The following is a 13,130-nucleotide window of genomic DNA, read 5'->3' as shown; positions in this document are numbered from 1 at the left end:
ATTTGACGTGTGTGTAATTGGCACACTTTGCCGATTCCTGTGAACCACGCGTATAGGGAAGTTTTTTCAGTCGACGGGTTAAGCGGATGCTATGTCAGGTATACCCGTATTCAACCGGCTGCAGAGTGGTCTGCGCCGAGTCTTCGGATTACGCCTTGACTGAGCAGTAGAATAGGTTCTCCTTCTGGCTTTCAGAAAAATTTCGTTTACTTCGTCGGTAATAATTGGTAAAAACAAGGAACTGTATTAGCAGATTCTCTTCAATATATTCGATTTTATTATATACTTCGTTTAAGCCAAGAGTATCCCGAAAACCTAAAACCACGGTGGTTCACTCTAATATACAAGCACCATGTATAATTTGAGAAAAAACACCATCTGTATTCCAGGAATCAAAGTCTGCAGTTCCGTGTTCAAAAAACTCCTTACCTCGTCGTTATCGATGTAACGTTGGAAGGCTCACGACGAGCATGTGAATATTAATACTCTGTGTTACTAATAGGTGTAAATGGCGGTGGAATCAAGGCATTCGAAATCCCGACGCATCTTTGCTCGACGTTACCGAGCCGTCAACTTGGGTCAAGTTGGGCGAGGTCACGTTGCGGGTTAACTGGGGGCCGATTAACCCGCACGGATGCCTCGAGATCCGGTGTGAATCATGGAATTTGCGAGACGACGAGAGCGAAGTGTTGAAATTTCACATGCCTAGGCATGACTGAACATCGGTCTTCTCAGCGGGTGGTACACGGGTAAAAAACAGTGAATTTTGACGTTTGAAGAAATTGCCTCGGTCTCTGCGAATACAATAATCATGTAAGCAAACGCGCAGCGTAGTTTTAACGGTCTCATACTTCACTCTTGAACGTTGTAGAGCAAATTCGCAACGCGAATATATTCAGCGTGCAGGAAGTTGCGACTTCCACTCGCACGAATCAACTCTGGCATATCTTTGAAAATAATATCTGGCATTTGCCGTGAATTCTTCGCGCATGCCAAAATTCTGTTCAGCTGCTGTTGTAGCGTTTCTCGGATAGTCCACATTTCGAAGTAATACGAACCAACGAGTGATTATCGTGTGCGTTTTTAAAATTAAAATTTTATACATCGGCTGCTCTGACGGCGGTTGCTGAAATTTAAAACTGATCGTCCGAAGATTCGCAGGTGAAATTAATCGTCGATGAATTCGGAATAATGATAGAACACATCAGCCGAGTAGTATATAAAACCATCGGTGATAAGACACGGGTGGAGATATGCGTCAGAATTATTTGTCAATTACAATCGAATCAACGACACGGGGAATATTCCAATCTCGCTAATTGTAAATCTGAGAGGCAAGCTCGATGATGGTGAAAGTAATTAGTCAAAAATCAAAGTCTTATAAAATGGATTTAGCAAATTGATGCTCGACCTTTGGCAATATACGTATCCGTCCATCAATTAACGCTACTAATTAGTCGTATCACGCAGAGGCAAAATTTTTTTTCCACAGATTCTTCAGGGACTAAAACTTTGCAAAAATAATTGGCAGATATTCAACAACATTTTTATATTTTTGTTGATGTTTTTGCGAGACGAGTTATTTAAAATTATTTTTGGCTGGCTAAGAGGCAAAACCCAAATAAATCCTAACTATAGTCAGCTTCGGTTTACTTATAGATTTTATGTACCGAATATTTAGAAATATTCGGAGGCATTTTAGGTGTGTGAAGATAGGTCCATACGTACATTGCGCGCAGGAAATGAAGTAGACAAAGGTGTCCTTAATTATGGTTAACGACGCAGTTCGACTTCCCGTTTGTCGGTTGTCTTATTTGTTCACAATCTTCGTTTTTCATATTTATTCCACTTGCAATCTTTCTTTCGCGCACGGTGTGAAATAATTAAAATGGAGCCAGATTCGCGTGGCAGCCCCGTTAATTATCTACTACGTCAAAATTCAATGACCTATTATACACCGTGAGATATTACATAAGCCATTTCTCCAGACAGTCAATTCGACGGTGTATCTTCTATATCAGCACGTACGTACATGCATGCGGCACCATCTCTACTCTATTTGTGCATATTCACATAGGCAAATGTGTGCGCGCCGTAGCTTAGAGTCCCGGTCCTCGACCTACAGTCTATACCTACCTACACTATGTCGTACCTATTGATACTGCAGACGACGCATTGGCGTACGTACCTCGGCTTACCGTGAAACCCAATTCTTTGCACAGGATCGTATCGACGATTTCCCGCTCCGTTTCGAGAAACGTATCTGTTGTTGCAGGTGAACTCGTTTCGTGAAATGATGCAGATTCGTGCAGGTCGTTAAACCTTCGTATAGGAAAACTTTCTTGATTTTTTCCCGCATTTCATAATTCATAACACGTTATAACGGTCTTTGAAAATTATGAAACCTGCGCAGGTATTTTTATTACAAACTTTTGTCTTCGTATCAGTCAACCGAAGCAAACCTTAGCTGCCATTCGAGGAAAAATTTAATATTCATTTTTTTCAACGATCGGTTCACTTACTCATGCGTCAAAAGTATTCTCACAGTCGATAGTTATAATTAAATCGTACAACAGCTCGTCGCAAAGAGTCAAAGTCGTGTGATAATTGATTCTTGTTATTTTCATTCTGACATTCCAGAAAGATCAAAGCTTCGCAGTGACGAAGGATGGGCGAGAAAAAGCTGAAAAGATAGAGTAGCGAATAACAAGTTTGTATCTTCGTGACCCTTTGATGCACCCGTTACCTTCGGGATAAGTCGAAAAAAGCGAACAACAACTTTCAATCTTCGTGACCCGTTGATGCACCCGTTAGCTTCGGGATAAGTCAAAAGGAAAGTTACGTATCGGAGTGACGACATATGGAGAGCTGCGTCGCTGTGTGCAGCGTATCCTCACCTGCAGAATAGCCGTAAAGCTTTCGTTTTCAAATAATGCAGAAAATATCCCTTATACCCCCGTGAAGTTTTCCAGCTTTTTTACGTATACAATATCCTGTACCTACTCGACGGTGAAGCTGCGGTGACGACTGGATACCCACGTTGACGATAGTAAGATGCATAAGGCATGAGGTACCGCAGATACCGAAGGCGAAAAGGAATAATCCACAGATCCCAGCGATTCTTGCGCGGAGCGAGGGAGAAGGAAGGAGCCTCACCAGGCTGAGCGGGACAATCGGTTTCCTTGGTACTCGGCTACATACACAGTACCTAGGTACGATTTATAAGCGCCTATGGATGTATATGTGTATGAGGAAAGTATGTACCAAGTGGCGAGTCCTTTGTGCCAAGAGAACTGGCAAATGGAAGTTATATGCATCACGGACAACGATATTAGCGGCTATTTGCGCCGCCGTATTCCGCGTTGCACAATGAGCCGCGTTCTCCTGCGAGTTGCAGAAGCATCCTGCGGCACGTAAACCCATGCAGTATGGGTGGGTGTTCTATACGTTATACCTACATAAGTGATGCGGAAGGGGGACAGGGAATTAATTTAATTGATGAGTATAGCTTTGGCCGTCTTTCGAGCTTACCGATTTGCTTGGCTCGTGGTTTGTACACCCACAAGGCTTTTTTGATATCGGCTTCTTTACGGAAATCACCTTTGTGTCCGAAGAATACGAGCCGATTCACTCAGCTACTAAGAAAGTATTTTTCGTCCCAAAGTTTAGATCGATTTCTCGCTCCACCGCGGTGAAAAATTTGATTTTTCTAAACGGGCGCAGATGAAAATGCCGTGAGTCGATGCCTTGCCTTATGTTGAGTCCGTTCCTCTTCCGCTTGTATCATAATAATTTTGTCATCGTCTTTTTAAAAGACAATTGTTTTTCATTCGTACTCACGTTTCTAAATTCATTAATTCGTATTTGCGTATTTGCCGGAAGTGAACCACAGTCGGCAGGTGGCATCTGAAGGCAGGTGCAGCACCGATCAACAACGGGGGCGTCGATAAGGACACGAGAACGGTAGAATTTCGTAACCGCGGGCGTCAAGCGCTTGCAGCTATCGCTAGGGATCCTCCACGTCAGTCTCGCTGCTACCTCGGGGATCTACGTTGATTTTACCGACGGACGGGAACAGCTCGGCAGTCCGCATACGATCGACGGACGCTTACCCTCCTGAAGCAGAACTTTGTACAGCCATCAGTCGTGCGAAGCTTGAGATGATACGACGTTATCCAGTAACGTTAAAACGAGAATTAATTCCCGGGTGTCGTAGATCGAGAAGAAAAGATATGTACGTACACGATTGCCTCGAGACCCTTTTTGTGCAAATCAATGATTGCTGATAGTGTATTCTCAATTTAGGAATCTATGTTCCGATCTACCGATGAAACGTTTGAATGAACAGCGTGATGATAATCATGAAATATAGGAAATTCTGGTTGTACGTTAGACATCCCGAGAAGAAAGTATGATTAGCAGGAGTGAAAATATTATCGAGAGCTAATGTGAGTATAGCTGATCCTTGGGATTGACAATATATGGTAAAAGGAAGAAGAAAAAGTAATGCAGTTGAGACCTTTTCAGCACATTTCCCACTAATTGAGGCGCAGAAGAACGCGAGACAGCTATAATGACAACAGTTGAAGGAATTCAACAAGATGTCTTGTTAGCTTTCTTGTATGATGTCGGATTGTGATTCAAAATGATCTGGTTACACGTTTACATGGAAATTGTTGAAGCACAACTGTAACTAAGTCCGTTGAATTTATTGTAAGGCCTGGAACTTTACGTCTCGAAATCAATTTGATGGACCCTTTGTGGATTATTTGACACCTGAGTAAACCAAAGAGGACATTTGGATCATCGTAGAACTCATGAACAATTTGTAGATTTTCTGGTAATACTTTTGTGCATCTGCTCGCATCGTGATCAGAATGCACGCCATCGACTTCTCCCGTAAAAAACCGTCAATACAGAATGACGAGAAATCAATTCTCACATCATTCAAAATGGGCAACCTTCAAATAAAGAAATTGGAAACCATCGATTTGAAAAACTCTTTCTAGACAAATTGGACCCCAAAGAAACCAGAACAGGCATTGAACCCATCATAGGAGCAGAAGATGAGGACATAAAAACGGAATTTTCCATTTTTAGAGCTTGACTTTTAACCCGCTGCTGCTGTACTTTTCAAAATCGCGAAAATTTTCGTCAAAAATGCAACGGGGTTAGCCTTACTTTTTCTTCATTTTTGGAGCCGAAAATTTTTAGTCTCAGATTCGATCTAAACGACCGTTTCCTGACTAATTGGACCCCCAGGAACTCAGAAAACGCAGCGAAAGGAGCGTGGGATCAACAGGAAAGAAGTTACGAAGGAAAATGCACCTGCTGAAAAATGTCGAAATCTGAGGTTCTGGTTTTTTGGCTGTAACTTTTTATCCGCTGCTCGCAGCGTATCGGGACTGCGCTAAATCGATTCGTCTCGCAAAATTGCGTCCGAATAGTGCCAGAAAAGATTTATTCCAGCACTTTTTAAATAGTAATCCTCACGTAATATTTTTTATATGTTCTGATACTGAAAATATTTATTGCTATTCCAGGTACAACCCGAGGTGGTTATCGGTGGTTGTTCGAGGTGGTTAGCGATTGTTGGAGGTGGTCGGAGGTGGACGAGGAGGAGGACGAACTGAACTGAGTCTCAAAGCCCTGTTGACATAAAAGCAGCTATTCGATAGAAATTATAGTTTATAGTTTACACAGCCCATTGCATGATATTTCATTACAAATGAATATGTTTCAATGTATTTAGGAATAATTTATCAAATATACGATAAAATTGATGCACCGGATCATCGTCGACTTTAACTTTTGAAATGTCCTACCATTTTCGAACACCTCCTACCTCCCCCTGCCACCTCCGACCATCAATGGCCACTTTCGACCACCCCCTATCACCTTCTGCCAGCGCCGACCACCTCCTACCATTTCCGAACACCTCCGACCATCCTATTTAGCTATATTACCAGATTAGCTATGATATGAAAAGAGAAGAATTATTCATTTCGAAATGGGATTCTATTCGACGCGCGCTCGATGTATTCCATAACATTAGTATTCATAATTATTCCAACAACTTTTCATTTGCTCTCTCGATCTTGAATTTTCATAGGCATAGAATCGAAACGTTGTTTTAGCTGGTCGCAAGTGAAGTATCTGCGTTGGGTAGAGGAGCAGAATTGTTTTTCGAAAAGTATTCGGATGGAAAAAAATTCAGAGTAACTGTAATACATCACGGATGCGCTAATTTTGAACGAGATGAAATGGATGCTTCGTATATGAGACGGTATTTAACGCTGCGTAGTGGTTTAAAGACCTAGAAAGGTGATAGGGAGAGAAAGAACGACGCTTCTTAACACTTCGAGTGTATTTTAACACACATTTGAAAGATACGAGCGAAATTTTTCATCATCCAACTGTCGCAGAACGGCAGCGTTATTAGCCGACCCGTATCTTCAGTCAACGGCTGACCATCGAAGGGCCTGGCCGCTTGAGTCTGGAATCGGCAGGAGAGATAAAGTGTGTATTTCTTGTATGAAATGTGAAAGCTAAAATCATTATACATCATATCATATCATCATACCTCATACATCATACATCATACATCGTACATCATACATCATCATACATAGTATCAAAGTTCGAAACCATAGTTTGGATGTCGGACGTTCAGAAAGTGACGTCACCAATTCGAAATCAGCTAGCCGAATTCCTCAGTCTGGTAACAACCGCGCAGTAGAGCGGACGGATGAGCGTCGCGCTCCGCAAATTTCGAGTACCGGGTTCTCAACCTCCCGGATCCCGCGCTTCGGGTCCGCTACGTATTTCGAGTACCGGGTTCTCAACCTCCCGGGTCCCGCGCTTCGGGTCCGCTACGCGGTGAAACTCGACTTCCAGGATAAGCGCTCCGTGGTTCCTGGTTCATGTTTACAATAAATTATTTCAATTCGTTTTTCGCGCAAGCCCATCTTCAGTAGCTGTCAGTCCGCTAATAAAATTTCTCGACTTCCAGGATAAGCGCTCCGTGGTTCCTGGTTCATGTTTACAATAAATTATTTTAATTCGTTTTTCGCGCAAGCCCATATTCAGTAGCTGTCAGTCCGCTAATAAAATTTCTCGACTTCCAGGATAAGCGCTCCGTGGTTCCTGGTTCATGTTTACAATAAATTATTTCAATTCGTTTTTCGCGCAACACCAAATTCGGTAGCTGTCAGTCCGCTAATAAAATTTCTCGACTTCCACGATAAGCGCTCCGTAGTTCCTGGTTCATGTTTACAATAAATTATTTCAATTCGTTTTTCGCGCAACCCCAAATTCGGTAGCTGTCAGTCCGCTAATAAAATTTCTCGACTTCCACGATAAGCGCTCCGTAGTTCCTGGTTCATGTTTACAATAAATTATTTTAATTCGTTTTTCGCGCAAGCCCATATTCAGTAGCTGTCAGTCCGCTAATAAAATTTCTCGACTTCCAGGATAAGCGCTCCGTGGTTCCTGGTTCATGTTTACAACAAATTATTTCAATTCGTTTTTCGCGCAACACCAAATTCGGTAGCTGTCAGTCCGCTAATAAAATTTCTCGACTTCCACGATAAGCGCTCCGTAGTTCCTGGTTCATGTTTACAATAAATTATTTCAATTCGTTTTTCGCGCAACACCAAATTCGGTAGCTGTCAGTCCGCTAATAAAATTTCTCGACTTCCAGGATAAGCGCTCCGTGGTTCCTGGTTCATGTTTACAACAAATTATTTCAATTCGTTTTTCGCGCAACCCCAAATTCGGTAGCTGTCAGTCCGCTAATAAAATTTCTCGACTTCCACGATAAGCGCTCCGTAGTTCCTGGTTCATGTTTACAATAAATTATTTCAATTCGTTTTTCGCGCAACCCCAAATTCGGTAGCTGTCAGTCCGCTAATAAAATTTCTCGACTTCCACGATAAGCGCTCCGTAGTTCCTGGTTCATGTTTACAATAAATTATTTCAATTCGTTTTTCGCGCAACACCAAATTCGGTAGCTGTCAGTCCGCTAATAAAATTTCTCGACTTCCACGATAAGCGCTCCGTAGTTCCTGGTTCATGTTTACAATAAATTATTTCAATTCGTTTTTCGCGCAACACCAAATTCGGTAGCTGTCAGTCCGCTAATAAAATTTCTCGACTTCCAGGATAAGCGCTCCGTGGTTCCTGGTTCATGTTTACAACAAATTATTTCAATTCGTTTTTCGCGCAACACCAAATTCGGTAGCTGTCAGTCCGCTAATAAAATTTCTCGACTTCCAGGATAAGGTTGCTGGGTGAGTAAAACACTTTTATAATATTTGATGGCAATTGTAATTATATTTCATCTGAAATATTACAAACTTGTCACGGTTACAATAAATTATTTCAATTCATTTTTCGTGCAAGCACATATTCAGTAGCTATAAATAATCTTATACAATTTATTATATTATTAATTAATTAATTAATATTCTTATAATATTTAATGGCAATTGTAATTATATTTTATCTGAAATATTACAAACTTGTCACGGTTACAATAAATTATTTCAATTCATTTTTCGTGCAAGCACATATTCAGTAGCTATGAATAATCTTGTACAATTTATCATATTATCAATTAATTAATTAATTACATTAATCCTTACACAATATTTTTGATGTGTTCCTATACTAAAAATATTTATTACTATTCCAGGTATTACCCGAGGTGGTCGGAGGTGGACGAGGAGGAGGACGAGCTGGACGAGGAGGAGGACCAGGTGGACGAGGAGGAGGACGAGGTGGACGAGGAGGAGGCGGGGTGGGTCGTGGGAGAGGACCTCTCCTCTCCTCAGAGGAGGGGAGGGGGAGGGGCAGGGAAGGGGGCGAGGCGGGCAGGGAAGGGGGTGAGGCGGGCGGGGAGGGGGAAGGGACGGGAAGGGAAGGGAAGGGAAGGGAAGGGATGGGAAGGGGAGGGGGCGGGGGAGGGAGGGCGGGCGGGCGGGAGGGAGGGCGGGAGGGAGGGAGGGCGGGAGGGCGGGTGGGAGGGAGGGCGGGAGGGCGGGAGGGAGGGAGGGCGGGAGGGAGGGAGGGAGGAGAGGGAAGGGCCGGGCGGGCGGGTGGGCGTGTGGGGGACTTGCACTGACATCCGTCGTCCACTCCCTCCCTCCCTCCCTCCCGCCCTCCCTCCCTCCCGCCCTCCCTCCCACCCGCCCTCCCGCCCTCCCTCCCGCCCGCCATCCCTCCCTCCCCCCCTCCCACCCCCTCCCCGCCACCCTCCCCCTTCCCCTTCCCTTCCCTTCCCGTCCCTTCCCCCTCCCCGCCCGCCTCACCCCCTTCCCTGCCCCTCCCCCTCCCCTCCTCTGAGGAGAGGAGAGGTCCTCTCCCACGACCCACCCCGCCTCCTCCTCGTCCACCTCGTCCTCCTCCTCGTCCACCTGGTCCTCCTCCTCGTCCAGCTCGTCCTCCTCCTCGTCCACCTCCGACCACCTCGGGTAATACCTGGAATAGTAATAAATATTTTTAGTATAGGAACACATCAAAAATATTGTGTAAGGATTAATGTAATTAATTAATTAATTGATAATATGATAAATTGTACAAGATTATTCATAGCTACTGAATATGTGCTTGCACGAAAAATGAATTGAAATAATTTATTGTAACCGTGACAAGTTTGTAATATTTCAGATAAAATATAATTACAATTGCCATTAAATATTATAAGAATATTAATTAATTAATTAATAATATAATAAATTGTATAAGATTATTTATAGCTACTGAATATGTGCTTGCACGAAAAATGAATTGAAATAATTTATTGTAACCGTGACAAGTTTGTAATATTTCAGATGAAATATAATTACAATTGCCATCAAATATTATAAAAGTGTTTTACTCACCCAGCAACCTTATCCTGGAAGTCGAGAAATTTTATTAGCGGACTGACAGCTACCGAATTTGGTGTTGCGCGAAAAACGAATTGAAATAATTTGTTGTAAACATGAACCAGGAACCACGGAGCGCTTATCCTGGAAGTCGAGAAATTTTATTAGCGGACTGACAGCTACCGAATTTGGTGTTGCGCGAAAAACGAATTGAAATAATTTATTGTAAACATGAACCAGGAACTACGGAGCGCTTATCGTGGAAGTCGAGAAATTTTATTAGCGGACTGACAGCTACCGAATTTGGTGTTGCGCGAAAAACGAATTGAAATAATTTATTGTAAACATGAACCAGGAACTACGGAGCGCTTATCGTGGAAGTCGAGAAATTTTATTAGCGGACTGACAGCTACCGAATTTGGGGTTGCGCGAAAAACAAATTGAAATAATTTATTGTAAACATGAACCAGGAACCACGGAGCGCTTATCCTGGAAGTCGAGAAATTTTATTAGCGGACTGACAGCTACCGAATTTGGGGTTGCGCGAAAAACGAATTGAAATAATTTATTGTAAACATGAACCAGGAACTACGGAGCGCTTATCGTGGAAGTCGAGAAATTTTATTAGCGGACTGACAGCTACCGAATTTGGTGTTGCGCGAAAAACGAATTGAAATAATTTATTGTAAACATGAACCAGGAACTACGGAGCGCTTATCGTGGAAGTCGAGAAATTTTATTAGCGGACTGACAGCTACCGAATTTGGGGTTGCGCGAAAAACGAATTGAAATAATTTGTTGTAAACATGAACCAGGAACCACGGAGCGCTTATCCTGGAAGTCGAGAAATTTTATTAGCGGACTGACAGCTACCGAATTTGGGGTTGCGCGAAAAACGAATTGAAATAATTTGTTGTAAACATGAACCAGGAACCACGGAGCGCTTATCCTGGAAGTCGAGAAATTTTATTAGCGGACTGACAGCTACCGAATTTGGGGTTGCGCGAAAAACGAATTGAAATAATTTGTTGTAAACATGAACCAGGAACCACGGAGCGCTTATCCTGGAAGTCGAGAAATTTTATTAGCGGACTGACAGCTACCGAATTTGGGGTTGCGCGAAAAACGAATTGAAATAATTTATTGTAAACATGAACCAGGAACCACGGAGCGCTTATCGTGGAAGTCGAGAAATTTTATTAGCGGACTGACAGCTACCGAATTTGGTGTTGCGCGAAAAACGAATTGAAATAATTTATTGTAAACATGAACCAGGAACCACGGAGCGCTTATCCTGGAAGTCGAGAAATTTTATTAGCGGACTGACAGCTACTGAATATGGGCTTGCGCGAAAAACGAATTAAAATAATTTATTGTAAACATGAACCAGGAACCACGGAGCGCTTATCCTGGAAGTCGAGAAATTTTATTAGCGGACTGACAGCTACTGAAGATGGGCTTGCGCGAAAAACGAATTGAAATAATTTATTGTAAACATGAACCAGGAACCACGGAGCGCTTATCCTGGAAGTCGAGAAATTTTATTAGCGGACTGACAGCTACCGAATTTGGGGTTGCGCGAAAAACGAATTGAAATAATTTGTTGTAAACATGAACCAGGAACCACGGAGCGCTTATCCTGGAAGTCGAGAAATTTTATTAGCGGACTGACAGCTACCGAATTTGGGGTTGCGCGAAAAACGAATTGAAATAATTTGTTGTAAACATGAACCAGGAACCACGGAGCGCTTATCCTGGAAGTCGAGAAATTTTATTAGCGGACTGACAGCTACTGAAGATGGGCTTGCGCGAAAAACGAATTGAAATAATTTATTGTAAACATGAACCAGGAACCACGGAGCGCTTATCCTGGAAGTCGAGAAATTTTATTAGCGGACTGACAGCTACCGAATTTGGGGTTGCGCGAAAAACGAATTGAAATAATTTGTTGTAAACATGAACCAGGAACCACGGAGCGCTTATCCTGGAAGTCGAGAAATTTTATTAGCGGACTGACAGCTACTGAAGATGGGCTTGCGCGAAAAACGAATTGAAATAATTTATTGTAAACATGAACCAGGAACCACGGAGCGCTTATCCTGGAAGTCGAGTTTCACCGCGTAGCGGACCCGAAGCGCGGGATCCGGGAGGTTGAGAACCCGGTACTCGAAATACGTAGCGGACCCGAAGCGCGGGATCCGGGAGGTTGAGAACCCGGTACTCGAAATTTGCGGAGCGCGACGCTCATCCGTCCGCTCTACTGCGCGGTTGTTACCAGACTGAGGAATTCGGCTAGCTGATTTCGAATTGGTGACGTCACTTTCTGAACGTCCGACATCCAAACTATGGTTTCGAACTTTGATACTATGTATGATGATGTATGATGTACGATGTATGATGTATGATGTATGAGGTATGATGATATGATATGATGTATAATGATTTTAGCTTTCACATTTCATACAAGAAATACACACTTTATCTCTCCTGCCGATTCCAGACTCAAGCGGCCAGGCCCTTCGATGGTCAGCCGTTGACTGAAGATACGGGTCGGCTAATAACGCTGCCGTTCTGCGACAGTTGGATGATGAAAAATTTCGCTCGTATCTTTCAAATGTGTGTTAAAATACACTCGAAGTGTTAAGAAGCGTCGTTCTTTCTCTCCCTATCACCTTTCTAGGTCTTTAAACCACTACGCAGCGTTAAATACCGTCTCATATACGAAGCATCCATTTCATCTCGTTCAAAATTAGCGCATCCGTGATGTATTACAGTTACTCTGAATTTTTTTCCATCCGAATACTTTTCGAAAAACAATTCTGCTCCTCTACCCAACGCAGATACTTCACTTGCGACCAGCTAAAACAACGTTTCGATTCTATGCCTATGAAAATTCAAGATCGAGAGAGCAAATGAAAAGTTGTTGGAATAATTATGAATACTAATGTTATGGAATACATCGAGCGCGCGTCGAATAGAATCCCATTTCGAAATGAATAATTCTTCTCTTTTCATATCATAGCTAATCTGGTAATATAGCTAAATAGGATGGTCGGAGGTGTTCGGAAATGGTAGGAGGTGGTCGGCGCTGGCAGAAGGTGATAGGGGGTGGTCGAAAGTGGCCATTGATGGTCGGAGGTGGCAGGGGGAGGTAGGAGGTGTTCGAAAATGGTAGGACATTTCAAAAGTTAAAGTCGACGATGATCCGGTGCATCAATTTTATCGTATATTTGATAAATTATTCCTAAATACATTGAAACA

At 42.9% G+C, this 13,130-nt stretch overlaps 1 long non-coding RNA gene across 1 annotated transcript; it reads left to right on the top strand.

Moving 5' to 3' along the window:
- The first annotated feature begins 4,062 nt into the window (after positions 1-4,062).
- Positions 4,063-4,754, top strand: LOC124216396 (uncharacterized). Its single transcript, XR_006882596.2, has 3 exons — positions 4,063-4,234; positions 4,306-4,448; positions 4,528-4,754. It is a non-coding gene; the product is annotated as an uncharacterized lncRNA (long non-coding RNA).
- The last annotated feature ends 8,376 nt before the right edge of the window (positions 4,755-13,130 follow it).

The sequence above is a fragment of the Neodiprion pinetum genome, chromosome 4 (assembly GCF_021155775.2).
Source record: "Neodiprion pinetum isolate iyNeoPine1 chromosome 4, iyNeoPine1.2, whole genome shotgun sequence".
NCBI classification, from domain to species: Eukaryota; Metazoa; Arthropoda; class Insecta; order Hymenoptera; family Diprionidae; genus Neodiprion; species Neodiprion pinetum.
Note: the sequence above shows the minus strand (reverse complement) of the source record. Positions and strands in the feature narration are given on the sequence as shown.